General features: G+C 40.3%; 1 pseudogene; it reads right to left on the bottom strand.

Annotated features, from left to right (window-relative positions):
* Positions 1-326: 326 nt before the first annotated feature.
* LOC130854888 (40S ribosomal protein SA-like) overlaps positions 327-6,000 on the bottom strand; it is a 19,246-nt pseudogene continuing 13,572 nt past the window's right edge.

Raw genomic sequence — 6,000 nt, 5'->3', positions numbered from 1 at the left:
AACTTTCAAGATAATCCTATGATTTAGGTGCTATTATTATCTTTCCTATCTTCCTTCCTTTCTTTCTTCCTTTCTTCCTTCCTTCCTTTCTTTCTTCCTTTCTTTCTTCTTTCTCTTTCTCTTTCTTTCTTTCTTTCTTTCTTTCTTTCTTTCTTTCTTTCTTTCTTTCTTTCTTTCTTTCTTTTTCTCTCTTTCTTTCTTTCTTTCTTTCTTTCTTTCTTTCTTTCTTCCTTCCTTCCTTCCTTCCTTCCTTCCTTCCTTCCTTTTTAGAAACTGCTTATTTTCTGTCAACCTATTTCCATTTTAAGAGTTTGTGGAAGAACAGCTTAAGACCACTCAGTGGTTGTTCCTACCCATTCAGTGGCCTGAGCAGTGGGAGCTGCAAACCAGTCTTCAGTGGCTGGCTGAGCACTCCAGTCTCCAGTGGGGACTGCTGAATAGGCACAGAGGGCACCTGCACGCCTTCAGAACAGTCCACCACCTCAGGCTGAGCAGCAGTGAACTCAGGAGCTGGAGTGGTCCATTCACCCTGAAATTCCTCCTTGGTCACAGCCTTCTCAGCTGCCATGTGCTCTTCCTTTTCAGTCTCTTCAGGATCTCTATAGAAGTAGAGATTGGGCATGACCTCCCTTGAGTGTTCACGAGAGATGGTGCCGCGCACACACGGAACTTCCTGGGTGAGCACCCACCACATCAGACCCACTGAGCGAGCTCCCTTGTTGTTGCGCCGGATGGCAATGCCCACACAACGCAGAGGAGAGTCTGTGTCACTCAGAGCAATGGTAGGCAGGTTAACATAAGAGGCCTCTGTGAGAGGCTGGTGGTCAGCCCTGGGATCAGTAACCACCAGAAGTCTTGGCTCCCAGAAGGCTGCCTGGATCTGGTTAGTGAAGGTTCCAGGAGCGAAGCAGCCAGCAATGGGAGTGGCTCCAGTGGCAGCAGCAAACTTCAGCACAGTCTGCTGGCCGGTATTCCTGGCAGATATGACACTGACATCAGCTGGGTTTTCAATGGCAACAATGGCACGAGCTGCCAACACAAGCTCCTCTCAGGCTCTCTTCAGATTTATGATGTGGATGCCATCACTTTTCCTTTTGCAGAGGTACTGTTCAATTTGGAAGTCAAGGTTAGTGCCCCCTAAGTGGGTTGCTACTGAAAGGAATTTGAGGACATCCCCTTCCTTCATTTGCAGGACATCAAGGGCTCCCACCCTTGTGAGAGTTTCCCTTTAAGTTACGATGCGAATCCAGAACAACGCCGTATGCACCCCTGTCTGGATAGTACAGAAAGGCGGTGCTATTACTATTCTCATTTACAGATAGCAAAATTGAGTCACAGAGATATTAAGTTAGTTGGCCAGTGTCACCTAGCCAGTAAGGAGCAGAGCTAGGGTTCCAATGCAGTCTGGCTCTAGAGCGCTATGCTCCACTGCGCAGGTCATGGTATGTCTGAGGCTTTATTTTATTGCCAGTCTGGTTATTTGACTTTCTCACTACCTTGTGATCTCCACGGGGGCAAACCTGATACCTCATAGACTGTCAACATAAGCTTGGAGAATACATGAGATCATGCTAATTTAGTTTAGGATCAAGAAGAGTGGACAGTAGAAGGCTGACCAATTGCTTGCATTATCTCCTAGGGTTCCGAGGCTTGCTTTCAAAGTACCTCAAGGACAGGAAGCTTGGGAACTTGCAGGAATTAAGGTGTGGCAACCATCTGAGGCCACTGAAATCCTTGCAGCTAGAAAGCCCCAGCCATAGAATTGGTTTCCCTGCTCCAAATATTTCCAATCAAAGTGATGAATATAAAACTGTCATGTACACTCTTGGCAAGTAAAATCATGTCAGAAAGATTAGAACCAACAGAGAGGCAACAGGCCCCAATATTCCATGGAGTTAATTTTTACAAAAATCTTTCCAGAATGCCTGTTAGTGGAGCCAGTTGGAGCCCAAAGCCTCAGTAATGAAACGAGCTGTGTCGTGCAGATTCACCACATAAAATCAAGACACAGAGTCGCTTTCTCAAAATGTATGCAGTTGGTTTCTTCTCCCAGGGTGGAGCACCATGACTGCCACTTCTCAAAGCTCAAATTATTCTTTTTTGTTTTCAATTTTTATTGGAGTGTAGTTGATTTAAAATGCTGTGTTAGCCAAGTGGGGAAAGCAGGGGGCGGGGTGGGGGTTGGAGTGAGATGAATTGGAAGATTGGGATTGCCATATATACATTACTAATAAGAAAAAATATATCAAATTGTACATTTTAAATATATGCAGTTTAGTGTATGTCAATTGTATCTCAATAAAAGTTCTTAAAAAAATGTTGTGTTAGTTTCTGCTGTACAGCCAAGTGAATAAGTTATACATATACGTATATCCACTCTTTTTTAGATTCTTTTCCCATATATGTCATTACAGAGTTTTAGGAAAGTTATCTGTCTAGCGGAAATGCAGTTTGGCTTGGAGAGTAGCAAAACTGGAAGTCAGAGAAGGTACTGAGGAGAAATCCAGGTGGGGCTGACAAAGGCCTAGGGAAGGTAAGAAGGGTAAGAGGATGAAGTGAGGTAGCACTTTGTGTGTTTGAAGCAGTTATGAAAGGTTCAACACAGGACCGCAGTTAAGAATAACCAGTGGGGGCAGGGTGGTGCATGTATACCCTTCTGACCTTCTATAATTCAAATTGTAATGAGTCTAAAACCACCCTCTTAGTGGCCTCTTGCTACCTTAAAATTACTTAGATATTTGGGGGAAACCTGGCAGTATTTCTTTACTGTAATTCTTTTAATAAAAATCAGCATCTTGGCATCCATGTCAAGGAGGAAATCTGGAAATCAGTGTACAGAATATCTGGTAGACTTCCGGGGTTGCAGTGAGACATGGAAGGAGAGGAACTACCATGAACCAGAATGAGGAGTTTTGACAATGTTCAGAAGTTATTGTATGTTCTTCCAGGTACCCAGGAAAACCACATTCCTTCCCTACCCATCCAAACACCTCATGGTCCCCGCATTGTTTTCCAAATTGCAAATCTTTAGTATTAGGCCCTAATCTCTTTTTTTTTTTTCCAAGCTCAGTTTCCAAAATAAATGCTTGAAGCTTCCAGCTCTGCCTCTAACACTGAGTACTCCTCACCTTAATCCTGGACAGCTCCCATTCTCATACTCTGAGATTTTCCATTGTTTTCCATGGCCGGATGGGACCTGGACTATATTAGATTGCCCCTGTTTGAACCTGGTATCATAACTGGCCCCCTCCCAGGGCGGGGAAACAACTAGGAAGAGAGGAGGTTTGCGGACATAAAAGTTAAAGGATTCACTTCCTTAATGTCTCTTTGACTTGAGAGTCTATTAGCTCCCGGCTAGCCCACTTCTGAACCTCACCCACCACCGCTGCCCACCCAACCCCCCACCATTTGCTTGCAGTAAAGCTTTGGTGCCTGTGAGCACAAAAACTGGGATCTAAGGTAATTTTGGAAAGGAGCACAGCTGATCTAAATAGAGAACTTAAATGTTAGGAATAACTGAAATTAGTGCATTAAACTGGCATAAGCAAGTATCAAAACTATAGGAGTTATTTTGTTTGTTTATTTTTTGTTGTTGTTTTTCTCCTTTGGTTTTGTTTTTAAGAATGGGTTGTACTGCTTTCAGAACTAGGAAGAGAGAAAGTGTCGCGTTCTAAGTGAATAATTCCAATTGGATGAAAAGACTAGGGAAGACGTAAGTAGCACAGTGACTATCTGGAAAGATTCATTTCTGTAACTATAAGATTTTTAGTCTGATGCTAAAGCATACATTTGTATTATAATCCTGTCCACTGCTTTGAATGAGTTAATTGTTCTTAGAGCAAAGAGTAACTGAAATCTGGCCCATGTTTGAAGTGCCACAGATCTTTTATCCCTGACCTAAATAAAAATGTTCACTCTGTTACCTAATGAGCCAGAGAAACTCAAAACTGGTAGGAGGGACAATTAATAATAATCACAAATGCCACTCTAGCTCTCTGTCATCAGCCTTTCCTGTAATGTCCTGTAATGTCTTCTACCATCCAGAGTTTACACCTCGAGATCATCTCTAGCCTACACTTCAGTATTTGCTTGTCTCTTTCCAGAAGGCAATTCTGTTCCACAGAATTTTTATAATTTAATATAGATACGCCTTTTAAAAAAGCAAATTATTATAATGAAAAACATGTATGCACTTAAGTAGTGACTCAAATTTCAACTAGCTAGTGTTGTGGACATTGATAAACCACTTGACTTTTGTTTTTTTGTTTTTTGGGCTTTTTTTAGTTTACAAGGTCATTAGGCAAGTTTGGTGGAAATACAGCCTATTTGTACAGTGGGGCACATTTGAAGACCCTTATAATTTGTCGATAATTAGACTCCTCCAAGGAAATATTTTACATTTATTAAGGATTTGACTCCCCAAAGTCTTCTGATTATATTACCAACTAAAAGAATAAAATCTGGGCATTTTATCATTGTCAATAGATTTTTCCCAAGAGAATAATCTTTCTGAAAAATAATATCACACATTTATGTTGGTAACTTGGTTCTATGCCAGATGAATTAGAATTCCTAATTTCTAAATTATCCATGTTAGGTAAAGGTACAATTAAGAAAGTTTTTGTCAATTTGGAAACTCTGGGATGAGGGAAGAGGGAAGAGGTTGGAATAAAAGATAAAGAGTAAGAACATTTAAAATTTAAAATAAATGCCTAATTAATTTATGAAAAAAATATGCAATATACATTATTGCCACGTCCAGTCAGTGTGAATATTTAAATAGCAGTTTTTCCAAACTATTATATTCTATATTTTTACTTGTGTTTTTGACCACTTCACTCTCTATAATCAGGCAATCAGTTATAATATTTAAAAGGATCATACATAATACATTTCAAAGTTTACTATCTCGAAAATATAACTCCCTTCGGGGAGTTTAACATGGCTTTCTTGGATTCTTGCCTTTATTGGTATTTCATAAGGGTTACATCCATGAGTGAGGTCTTGGAAATCTGGTAACCAACCAATTTTTCATGACGCAGTGTAACTCCCTTAGCAATGTGGTGCTCAAACCAGGAAAGTGATGTTTCCTCCATTGTCTTTGGCTGTAGCTATGAGTTTCCTTTCGAAGAGACCACAAAGCAGGACCCAACCAGTTTAATAATCCTGATAGAACCAGAGTGAGTGAAAGTAATGAGCACAGGCAGAGAAGCTTGGGGAAAGTAAAACGGTAGGGAAGGAAGTCAACACATGGAGGCAAAGACCATCAGTCACCAGCATCAATTTTACACTAGTTTATAAACCAGGATATTGGGGAGAGTGGGGGTTGAGAATAGGAGCTGGGAGGAGGGTTGTTTTTAATATATTGTTTTTCTTTTTTGGTTTTTACTTTTAATCCTGTGGTGTTGAAAGCACAGCTTTCTCAAAGACAATCTGATCTAGAGTCAACATTATAAATCACTCCCTAACCTCATAAGCTGAGTCTCTGCAATGAAGATCTGTAATCAACACTGTAACTCATTCTTCTAAACACAGAAGCTAAAAAAAGACCCTCTAACATCCTTATGGTCAATTCTAGAAAACAAATACAAAGATAAAGTAGGGTTTTGTTTGTTTGTTTGTTTTTCTCAGAAAACATTTTATGCATCAACACTACTTTAAGCTATTTATTACTTGTGAGTTCAGGGCTCAGTATCTTGAACATGAATCCCCACCAACACTTTCTGAAATCAATAAATGTAAGGTAAAAAGCAATGAGAATATTGTGAACAGCAGGGTTAACCCAGCTGGGTTACCCCTAAAAATGTAAAACAGAATGAAAATCCTGCTTTTAAAATTCCAATTAACGTAATCAGAGTTTTTCCCATTATTTGGAAATATTCCTGTGTGGAAATTGGCTGATTTCTGCCTATCAGATACACCACCAACCATGAATCTGTAGGACAGGATGTAAAAAAAATCTAAGATACAAAGCAGCCCAAGTGAGGTGCCAGGAAAGTG

This window comes from Hippopotamus amphibius, chromosome 6 (genome assembly GCF_030028045.1).
Source record: "Hippopotamus amphibius kiboko isolate mHipAmp2 chromosome 6, mHipAmp2.hap2, whole genome shotgun sequence".
NCBI lineage: Eukaryota > Metazoa > Chordata > Mammalia > Artiodactyla > Hippopotamidae > Hippopotamus > Hippopotamus amphibius.
The sequence above is the reverse complement of the archived record's forward strand: the minus strand, read 5'-3'. Positions and strand labels throughout refer to the sequence as shown.